This window comes from Lotus japonicus, chromosome 1 (genome assembly GCF_012489685.1).
Source record: "Lotus japonicus ecotype B-129 chromosome 1, LjGifu_v1.2".
Classification (NCBI taxonomy): domain Eukaryota; kingdom Viridiplantae; phylum Streptophyta; class Magnoliopsida; order Fabales; family Fabaceae; genus Lotus; species Lotus japonicus.
This window is the reverse complement of record NC_080041.1, coordinates 100,415,415-100,427,670: the sequence shown is the minus strand read 5'-3', so window position 1 is coordinate 100,427,670 and position 12,256 is coordinate 100,415,415. Positions and strand designations below refer to the sequence as shown.

Genomic DNA, 12,256 nt, shown 5'->3' with positions numbered 1-12,256 from the left:
GAACATAAGAGTTAGGTGAGATGAATGATGAAGGATCCTGAGTTCGAACCCGGGGAGAGATTAATTTACTAACATTTGTCTATCAAAGAAAAAAACACACCTCCTTTTTTTATAAACTTCATTTCCACTTATTTTTATTTCTATCTCTCTCCTCTTATCACTTATAACATTTTATACTTTATGTCTCTTACTTTTTCTTTTCTTCATATCTCTCTCCTCCTCCACCTCTTTCCATCTCATTTTGAGGTGTAAATCAATAATTATTCGTATGTAGATAATGAAAGTCCAAATGAAAGACAACTAGATAAAAAAAAATAGAAAAGTGTGTGGTGAACAAATCTAGGGTAAGTTTTAGTGTAAAAGTATTTCTAGTTGTTTCTCTTTGATTCCACATTTTTCACAGAATCAAAGTATTAAGTTTCAAGAGTTCTTTATGTATTGTTCTATTTCATCTTAACAGTATAAAAAACATAACGAAACTCATATGTTCTGCTCTATTCCATCCTCTTGTGTCTATCAAACGCTACTATAATTCGAAAAGAAAATAGAGTACTAGAAAAAAAATTACATGTCAATGAATCCCAACCAATTAAATATCAAAATCCCATCCAGGTCAAGAAGGACTAAGTTCTTTAATGCATGGCCACACCTAACTTGTTCCCAATATAGTATCTACAAATTGTCCTTTCGTTGTGATTTAATTTAATTAACCTGACCCTTCTCTCTCTCTCTCTCTCTCAACGAGCTAGAGAAAAATTGCAAGTGAAATGGAGAAGAAAAGCATGGCCAAGAAAGTGCACTGTCTTATCCTACCATATCCAGGTGCAGGTCATATTAATCCCATGCTTCAATTCTCCAAGCTTTTGCAACTTGAAGGGGTGAGAATAACACTGGTCAGCACACGTTTCTATAGGAACAAATTGCAAGAATTGCCACCTTCTATTTCACTGGAAACCATTTCAGATGGGTTTGATAGTGGCGGTTTTGGAGAAGCAAAGAGCTTCAAAGTCTATTTAGATCGATTTTGGCAAGTGGGGCCACAGAGTTTTACAGAGCTTATTAAGAAGCTTGATAGAACAGGGTACCCTGTTGATTGTGTTATCTATGATCCATTCATGCCTTGGGCCTTGGATGTTGCAAAGAGATTTGGAATTGCTGGGGCTGCTTTTCTCACTCAAAACCTTGTTGTCAATAGCATATACTACCATGTCCACTTGGGAAAGCTGCAAGCTCCTCTTACTGAGGAAGTGATTTCTCTACCAGAGCTCCCCCAACTTCAACATCAGGACATGCCTTCTTTCATCTTTAGCAATGAAGAAGATGATCCACTTCTACTTGATTTAGTAGTGGCTCAGTTTTCTAACATTGACAAAGCTGATTGGATCCTATGCAATTCCTGCTACGACCTGGAAAAACAGGTAAATAGCTATATTGTAACGTCATTCCTTATTTTTAGAGATTACATCTACCTTTCATCCACCTATATCCCTCTATTTCAATCATATATCTTGATGAATTTTTACTGCATGCAGTCTAATTTTTATGGGTTTAGTCCATAATTGCAAGAAATAATCTTATTTTGATATCCGCTATATAAAACGATTAATGTCTAACGGAGATGCGAAACAACAAATCATCTGAAACACATTGTTGATAATGAATCACATGAATAGTTTTATATTATTATTTCTAACAAATCTCTCACGTAAGAGATTGTTTAAGACTAAAGTGTGAAGAATGCCAGATTCATCGACCATATATTTTGTAATGCTTTTTATTAGGAGAATTTCCCAATTATTAGACTTTTAATATTATTAGGAGGGTTACATCTGTATTGTCACGTTTTCAATTTTTTTTAATAGAATAATGATAGTTGTTAAAATTAGTAAATTAATTGTATGGCCATCCCTGTCACATTTCCAAAATAATTGCATGGCCTATGTATTTTATTGTTAAGTTCATTGTAACGTGAAATTATTAATTGAGCTAGTCATCAAAGTCAAACATGAGAATATATCAGATAAGATTACTTTCTGAAACATAATAATTGTTTTGTGACCCTCAATCAGTCACATCATCAGCTAATAGTGTGATACTGGTTAGGAATCAAAACCAAAATTATTTGTTAAAATAGATTTAGAACCATACAAATTAATTGGCTTTGACCAAAATGAAATCTGACTAGAAAATGGGGAGTTAAAAACCGATTTAACATAAAAGTTTAATCATCACTAGTCTAAAAAAGTTTAACATTGATATCTAATTAGAATTCATCTATTATATCGTAATTAAATTTAAATCTAAAATTATTTAAAATAAAAATTTAAAAGATGTGATTGAATGTATGTATTTTTTTTACACAAGCAACAAAGACAAAAAAACAAAAACCGCTAAGTCCTAATGAATGAGGTCCCTAGCGCATCCCTCAAAAGCAGCGGCTCAAGCTCCACAGGCGGAGTTCTCACAGGAAGGAACGGGAGCTGCTGCCTAGCTAGCACCCGTCTTAGCCATAAAATCAGCACAAGAATTGCCTTCTCGAAGAGTATTTAACAAACGAACCTCCCACCTACGCTTGAGAAGATCACAAATGCTTTCAATCACCATGCATTCTCATGGAAAGCCGTTGGTGGGCTCCTGATCAAAGAGACGGCAAGCAACGATTCGGAGAAACAAACAACTCGACGGTACCCCTCATCCCAAGCCAGCTGAAGCCCTCGATACACCGCCATGAGCTCCATAGCCAAGACAGAAGCATCATGACCAAACCCCAGAAAACCCACCAACCATTTCCCATGCCTATCTCTCAAGCAGCCTCCAAATCCACTGCTATTAAGCTCTGCTCCCTTACTTCCATCACAGTTAACCGCCACCTCGTTCTCCCCCGGCGACGTCCACGCCACCTCGCGAACCGGACGCTGTGGCACCTTGGTACCCCACCCGCACTTGAACATCTCCTTCAAGCTCATGGTCCAATCAAACACTGCACTCTCCGGCATCACATGCTGATCATGCACTGCTTTATTCCTCGACATCCAAATTCCGCACATCACAGCCAAGGTAAGAGGTTCATCATGATAGATTCGTTGTTGCAGCCACTCTATGGACTCTGCACTTGCTCCTGGAGCCGCCATGACATCCAGACCCAATTTCCTCCAAATTCGTTGGGTGTAGAAGCAGTCTCGCAGGCAATGGGTCGAAGTTTCCAAGTACAAGTGGCATCTCCCACACAACGGTGATGTAGCCATGTCCATTCTTGTTGCGGGCTCGCCACCGTCAAAGCACTTGCTCGCTCACTGATCCTACGGTATCCAGACCTCGTCGTATACTCGCCGGAGACATCCCCGCCCCACACAATGTAGTCGTGAACATCTTCATGCAGAAGAACCGACATCTTTTGAATTTCCTCCTGAACTTGTTGTGGCAAAACTGTATATAGCTTGGAAAAATCCCATCCTCCACCCATGGCAGTCACATCATAAATTCTAGCATCTAAGTCATGGATATCCACCGCCAAGACCATATCACAAAGATTAACATTCCTCAACCACTTTTGGAACCAGAAAAATGAGAGCCAGTTTCCCAGCTTGAAATGAAAACTATCCCGAAGCTCTTCCACCGTCTTCATGATGGACCGCCACACCATTGACCCCCTAGTGAAAGTAGCCTCCATAACATTTCCATTCACCTCATATTTGCTGTAGAGTAAAGCCACCCATGGTTTTGGTTCCTCCTTGCATATCTGCCACACATTTTTACCCAGTAGAGCTGTGTTATGCTCACAAGCCAACCTCAACCCAAGACCTCCAGCTGCTCGTGGTGGAGCTATGGTGTCCCAACTCACCATGTGTAGGCCACGGTCAGTAGTCCCCTTCCACACAAATCTCCTAATAGTGGCATCAATTGTATCACACACTCCCTGTGCCACCCACAAATTCTGCATGTCATAGGTATGCGTGGACGATAACACCGATTGAGCCAAGGTGAGTCTCCCTGCACGGTTAAGAAGCTGGTTCTTCCAATAGGAGATTCTAATATTAATCCTATCAATCATAAATTAAAAGTCATGTTTAGTCATCCTCTTGCAAAAAATTGGAAAATCCAAGTATTTACCAATCTCTTGCGTGAACTGGATGCTAGTGATGGAAACCACTCTCTCCTTTAGCGTGTTCTGGATATTTCTCTGCCCCAAAACTCTAGATTTAGCTACATTCACCTTCATACCAGACACCTTGCAAAACTTCGCAAGAGTATCCCTCATAACTTCCACCTGGTGTTCTGATGCCCTGGTAAGAAGAAGTAGATCATCCGCAAACATGAGATGGGATAACTGAAAACTAGAGCCCGCCACCGTGACCGAAAGCCAACGTCCCGCATTAACCTCTCTTGTCTGAGTAGGGGGAGAGAGGGTCCCCTTGTCTGAGTCCTCGCTTAGGCTGGAAATGAGGAAGTCTATGCCCATTCCAGAGCACAGAAAATTGCGCAGACATCACACAAAACATAATCAGACGCACACAAGATTCGGGAAAGCCAAAGACTCGCAGAGAATCCTCAAGGAACCTCCAATCCACCCGATCATAAGCCTTCTCTAAGTCGAGTTTGAAAATCAAATCTCCTTCCCGACGACGCGTCTTCATCTTAGAATGCACCACCTCCTGAAGAATAATGGCATTATCCCTGGTGCCCCGAGCTGGTATAAAACTACTATGGAACGGGCTCACTAAATTTCCCAAAAGGGACGAAGTCGGTTCACCAGAATTTTAGTGATTAGCTTATGACTTACATTGCACAAGGTCATCGGTCTCTACTCTTTACAACTCCTCGGGTTATCAACCTTTGGAATGAGAACTATAAAAGTCTCTGCAATGCTGGGATCAAAGCTTCTAGTCTGAAAAGCCACAGCCACAAAGTTAAAAACCGACTCACCTACCACCTCCCAACAACGCTTATAAAAACAAGCTTGGAAGCCATCGGGGCATGGAGCTTTAAAAGATCCCATTTGGTGAATGGCAGAGGAGACCTCCACCATTGAAACTGTGCGAGTCAGCTCAATCCTAGCCCTCTCCGGTAGCACCGAAGTGGATGGGGTGTGAGCACACGTAACATCAACATCCTCTTAAGAAACAAAAAGATCGATGAAGAACCGCTGAGCTTCACCCTTAAGCCCCTCACTCTCCGTGCACCATGTACCATCTGACAACTCCAACCTTTGAATATGGTTACGCCGACGTCGGATGATCGTTTGTGCATAAAAATATGAAGTGTTGCGATCTCCAAATCGCACCCACTTCTCCTGTGACTTTTGGTACCACAACACTTCCTCATGAGCTAGCACTTCCTCTTGATCTTTCCGAAGCTCCCTTAGCCGTCGAAGGAGAAAAGCGAAATCCACATGCTCAAGTTGTTCCTAGACTCGTCTCAACTGCTCCGCCACACGCCATTTACGCCGAAAGATATTTCCAAAAACCTCTTTATTAAAGATTAAGGAATTCTCCCGAACTAAAGCTAACGAAGCCACATAACTGTGAGACCCCTTATTCCAAGCTCCACTTACCACCTCGGGGTACTGGGGATGATCCATCCAAGCTGCCTTAAACCTAAACGGTTTGTTAGCAATCTCGGCCAGAGGAGGAGAACAACGCAGGAGAAGGGGACTATGGTCAGAGTGCATCCTCGGAAGCACCTCAATTGGTCCATCCGAAAAGCCAACCCTCCAATGGAGGTTTTCCAGAGCACGATCCAATCTGCGATGAATAGGTGCTCTTCCTTGAGCATGACGGTACCACGTAAAGAGAGCCCAAAGGAACCTAGGTCCAACAGCCCACACGACTCATAGCCATAAACAAAAGCTCGAGCTCTCACTGGTATGAAAGACCCTCCTCTCTATTCTGACGCAGTCGCAATGTCATTGAAGTCCCCTATCACTGCCCACAGACCTTGAACATTCTGCTCCACCTGCCGCAAATGTTCCCAAAGCTGATGCCTTAGGGTCGGAATCGAACTCGCATAAACACCTATGCACACCCAGCTTGCCGAGGCAGAACGAAACCTTAGACTCAATGCTTGTTGATGAATTGAGACCTGGTCAATAGTAAGTGGAAGAGCAATCAGCTCTAAGGCCCAAATACCCCCTGATTGACCTTAGGCCTCCTCAATCGCCAAAGGTTTGTATCCTTGCTGAGCCTAGAAGGACTCTAGACACCGAAACTGAACATGAGTTTCAAAAAGAAAGCACCCATCAGGTTTATGTATTCTCACCACCTCCTTGAGGTTTCTCTTGCTGGATGCATTGGCAGCCCCCCTTACATTCCAAGCTAGGACATTCAACTTAGTTGTGTCTAACATAGTTAAGAACTAAGAGGGGAGTGAGGGACAAGAAGTCATCATACGTTATCAGGAGGTTCTCCTTGGTACACCCCCACTGTCTTCATCGTACCTTCAAACTTGTCATGCAACTTTATGAAATCTGTCGTGCTGATGGCCGCCGTAAGTTGCCACGAGACTTGGCCTTCTCCTCGAGAAGGAGTAGTGGCTTGAGGGACTGTACTAGCAGACGCGCCACAATTGTTCCTCCCCTGGGGTTGTTCCCTTGTCTGCGAAGCCTTACGAGAAGGAATCTCTCCACTCAGTTTGGTAGTAGAATCATGGGTTTTGGTACCAATGTTCTGCTGAGAGTGAACAGTTTTATTGGTTAACGAAGCTGCTACATGTTTCCCTCTAGTAACAACCTCAACATCATGTTTCTTTTTATTGGTTGCTTTTGATTTTAAAGTAGTCCTCGCAGTCCCAGCAGCAAAACCAACCCCATCATGAGGTTTCCAAGATTCCTGGGCCCCACCTCCCACTAGCGGATTTTTATGCTGGAAGTTAGGGCTTTTATTCTTTTTCCTGTTTTTCACCACCATCCAATCTCCTTCTACTTCCAAGATTGTTGGATCCATTTCAATGATGGCCTCATTATTTGGCTCATTGATTGTCGTAACTCCCGCCACAGTGTCCTCAATCATGGCCTGACTATTCGCACCTTCACCAATTCCTCACTATACTTCTGTGTCTCCGATACCGGCAGTTCCATGGCACAATCCATGTTGTGGTGGTCGTAACAGCCACATTTGGCACATATGATGTGAAGTCCCTCGTATTCCACCTTACACCAGTATCCCTCAAAGCAAAACTTGCCCACCAATGGCTTTGTGAGATCAATCTCGACACATATCCTGGAAAAACGACCCATTTCAGCCTTGAGAGTATTGTTGTCTACCTTCACATGCTTGCCACTAAGCCTTGCCATCGACATGAAGAAACTATCATTATATAAAGTTACATTCAGACCTAGTATTCGAACCCAAACCAATGTTGAAGTCACCTTTGCCATCGGACCAATAAAGTTTCTATTCCAAGGTGCAACAGCCAGATATTGGTCAAAGACCATCCAGGGCCCCCCTTCCATCACCTTCCTCTTATCTTCCTCCCTGTCAAACTTCACCATGAAGAAGCCATTATCTACGTCCAGAAGCTCAAAGTCCCCTGGTAGCCTCCACATATTACTCAGTTTAGTCTTCATCAATCGAAAGCCAATCCTTTTCCCCAAAAGACTTACGACCAGAGCATCTTTCCACGGGCAGAACATGCTTTCAATCACAGATCCATCCACGTACAGCTTGGGCAGCTGCAGATTGCCATTGACATAAGTCACTTTCATTTTGCTTGTACTCTAGAGGTCTTCGTGTTCCATTGGAGACAGATTCTCGAGCCCTCCCATGAGTGTATCTCGAAGGGAAGGTGGCCCTTTACCCCCGTCCGGCGGCGGCAGCTTATGTTGGTAGCATGAGCACTTTCTCCTTCAGAGAGAGACGTTTCGCAATATCCATCCTAATATGTATAAGACTATTTACAGTATTACTACATACAAATTAAATCATTAAGATAATATATATCTTTCACTTAGTCTTAATATCTCTCGATCTCCTCCTAATTTTTATGTGAACATTCATGCACACACATACACGTATCTGCAACAAATTTTTTTATTTTTGCTTTTCCTTTTTCCCTTCTTTTCCTAATGAGGTTTTCCGATTATAATTATTAATCTGTTGTTTTATAAATTTTCATAAAAGTTTGACACATGACCTCATGAAATTATATTTCAAAAAAAAAGATGCATTCCACTATTTAATTATGGGTAAACCTTCACTTAGTTTTCAAAATCTCAAGATGTCGTCAAATTAGTCCTTAGGGAAAGAAAAAAAACTAATCACATTAGCGTATAAAAATTAAAATGTCACCATTTTTATCCTCTAAACATTTTTTTCTAATTAGTCTACCCATGCCATAACATATGCTGAGTTTTTTATAAAATTAAAATAGGCTGAGTTTGTTTCAATAAGTTTGTCATATTAACATATGATTAATAATAAGTGTTGATCGGATAAACACTACTAAGCACTTAATTAAACTATTTAGCTAATTAAGTACACCTTGAATCCTCATTTTGCATTAGGACACTCACACTATTCCTCCACATTGTTTTGGGTTTCTTTTATGCTTTCATGCCTCAAAACAATTCTACACTAATCATGGTTAATGGCCTGAAATTCCTTGAAGATGGCTAATTGGACAATGATGATTTGGTCTAAATTTAGGACCATAGGACCTTGCATACCATCAATGTTTTTAGACAAGCGAATTCAAGGTGATGAAGAATACGGTGTAAGGGAATTTACAAGTGAAAAATATTGTATAACATGGCTAAATGATAAGCCAAAAGGGTCTGTTGTTTATGTTTCTTTTGGGAGTATGGTTAAACTCAATGAAGAGCAAACAGAGGAAATAGCTTATGGCTTGAGAGATAGTGGAAGTTACTTCTTATGGGTAATTCGAGCTTCTGAAGAGACCAAGATCCCAAAAGACTTTGAAAAGAAATCAGAAAAAGCTAGGCTTGGTAGTGACATGGTGTTCCCAGCTAAAAGTTCTAGCACATGAGGCTATAGGGTGCTTTGTAACACATTGTGGATGGAACTCTACATTGGAAGCTTTGAGCTTAGGAGTTCCTACTATTGCAATGCCACAATGGTCCGACCAAGGAACCAATGCAAAGCTTATTGTAGATGTTTGGAAAACTGGAATCAGAGCTCCACTTGATGACAAACAAATTGTGAGAAGAGATGCATTGAAGCATTGTATATTAAAAATAATGGATAGTGAGAAAGGAACGGAGATTAAGAGCAATGCCATGCAATTGAAGAATTTGGCTTCAAGAGCTGTTGGTGAGGGTGGAAGTTCTTTTATATATATTACAGAGTTTGTGAATAGCTTGTTTCATATATGAAAACATGCACTGAATCATTTGTGAATAGCTTGTTTCATTTTACATGAAAACATGCACTGAATCATGGTCTAGTGAGGAGTGTTCACTTTTTGGCGAGTCCTTCCTTCCTGTGTGCCTATGCTTGGTGAATGAAGACATGCTCTCATATTCATGTATTTGGAGTTAGACACCTGTATAATAGCTCTATAATAAGGGAGATTAAATCCCTCCTATTTCTTACTTATTGTTGACAAGTGGTTTGAACTAGGTGGACCAATTATGCATGCTTAGCTTCTGTATTCTACCTATACCATAATTTTTTTTTGAAACAACCTATACTATAAATTTAAAAAAGTAATTAACTTCTAAAATAAGGTCTATAAAGCTTTCACATCGTAACAAATTTAAAAATATACCGAATTAGAAATCCTACCATGGTACTAAGAATTCCAGCTTGTGTTTCTTGACTTTCTTCCTCTTACGGCTTTACCACTATGATAGATCATTAGATTACTCAGAACATTCAAGAACCTGGTAGAAGGTTTCTACCTGTAACCCTACAAGAAGAAAATAAGAAAGAAAAGACAAATTTGAGCAAGCTCAGTTTTCTCTGTATTCAATTCAAAGGATTATTACATTATATTATATGAGTATATGGACTTTTGATTAAAGCCCAATAATAATACTACTTTCTAAAGAAATACGGACAGTAGGAGTGATACATTATATATCTCTTTTCTCCTGTTTATTTATTTAATAATAAAAGTGATGATAACTATCAAAAGTAATCTTTTAGCTTCAACGGCTTGTGCTTGTTACGTTTGGGCCTCTTGTGCTGTTTTGGCCCAGTTTTCTTGTTATCATTTCCATCCCCTTGAGAGGCAGCCTTGACCTCAAGTCTGGGATCCGCGCGGTGCTCTGGAATCGGAGGCGGGTCGGGTTGTGCCAAAGGAGTGGGTTGAACGCGTGTGCGCGTGGAATTAGGGATGGCCTTGGTTGGCTCGAGGGAAGTTGGGAGCACGAGATCGTCTGCTGAGTGGGCCCCTGGGGAAGGACTTGTCCAATCGGGTGCAGGGGTGTCAGCGATGCCATTGGTTTGGGGCTCGGTTGAACGGTCCAAGGGTGTTGAGGACAAGTAATCTAACGGCCCAGAGGCTGGTGTGGTCAGAGGATTGGGTCCCGTGTCTGAATGGTCAAATCTGGACGTTGGAGTGCATTTTCAGTTTTTAAAACTCAAAACCAGTTACAGTTTTTAGTTTGCAGATATCAGTTTTCTAAATGTTCAAAAACATGTCATTGAAACTGTTTTCTTCTTCTGAAAACTGTTCTTAAAAATTGTTACTGAAAACTGCTATAAAACTGAAAATGAAAACTACAATCAAACATCAAACAGGCCCTTTGAGTCTCTTTGTTTGCAGTTTTCAAAACAGAATCTGAAAACCTGTTTGATAAGACCTGTTTACAAAAACTGTTTTTAAAAACAATTCTCATTTTTCAGTTTTTAAAACTAAAAAACCAAAACAGCTAAAAGATGTTTTCAATTTCTATTTTTAGTTTTCAGATATCAGTTTTCTAAATATTGGAAAACATGTCATTTAAACTGTTTTCTTATTCTGAAAAATGTTTTTTAAAATTGTTTCTGAAAATTGTTTTTAAAAATTGTTTATGAAAACTGTTTTACAAACTTATTTGTTTTCAAAAATTGTTTTCGAAAACAGTTCTCAATTTCAGTTTTTAAATCTCAAATATATTTTCCTTTTCAGTTTTTAGTTTTTCATATTACAATTTTTTTAATGTTAGAAAACGTCTAATTCAAACAGTTTTCAAAAAGATTTTCTAAAAATAATTTCTACATACAGTTTTCAAAAAATGCAATTAAACAAGTTCTATCTAATTTTATAATTAATGTGAAGATCAAAGTCAGTTGTAATTTAAAATATTACTATTATTATTATTTTCAATATTTTTTCTCAAGTTGTCAGCTGATGTGAAATTGAGAACTTTTACACTATGTATTTTTATAAGGAGTAAAATAAAAAAAAGTTATTTATAACTTAAATTAATGTAAATACATAATAATATTATTAATGAAAATGTCAAGTCAATTTTACTTATTATTATTGAAAATATTTCCTCAAGTTACGATTAATATGAGAAATTGAAAATGTTAAAAAAGGTACTGAATATAACGAATAAGATTATTTATAACTAACTCATATTTTTATTAATGTGAAGGTGTAAATGAGATATAAAAGGGATTCTGGTGCTCTATGACATCAATTCGATATCTACGCAACTTAATTCTTCTTTGGATTAGGGTATTCATTATTTATCTTTATCAACTTTTATATGAAAATTTGTAATGTCCAAAAATAAGAATATTAATATTGATTTTATCATTAAATATATATATATATATTGATTTTATTATTATTCCTTTTCAATATATATATTGAAAAGGAATCATAATAGTAATATATTATTATAATAATAATAATAATAATAAAATAGTAATATATAATAATATATAATAAAAATAATATATATAATAATATATATTATTTTCTTATAATATTTATATATTAAATGTAGCATTTAATATTTGTTCAAGTCCATTTTACTTTATCGTTAATAGTTAAAATTTAAATAATAATAATTTTAAAATGGGGTTGTGTATACCTTTGTTGTCAGGGACATCACTACGGTATCTCAAGCCATATTAGTCACGTAGGACCCCTTTCCCGTGGAAACTGGTGGCCAAAAGACCGGAAAAAAAATGGGTTGTCTAAATTATCCATGAGAAACTTTGGGTTAAATAACTCACCATCCAATCTAGGGGTGTTGATTGGAGCAGATCGATCCGATGAAACCAACAAACCGAACTGAACCAAAGCAATTGAATTGTTTTTCTTTTTTGTTATTCGGTTAAAAACCAATCCAAACCGATAAAAT

At 38.7% G+C, this 12,256-nt stretch overlaps 1 pseudogene; it reads left to right on the top strand.

Moving 5' to 3' along the window:
• Nucleotides 1-693: 693 nt before the first annotated feature.
• Nucleotides 694-9,544, top strand: LOC130728405 (UDP-glycosyltransferase 74G1-like; annotated as a pseudogene).
• Nucleotides 9,545-12,256: the final 2,712 nt, after the last annotated feature.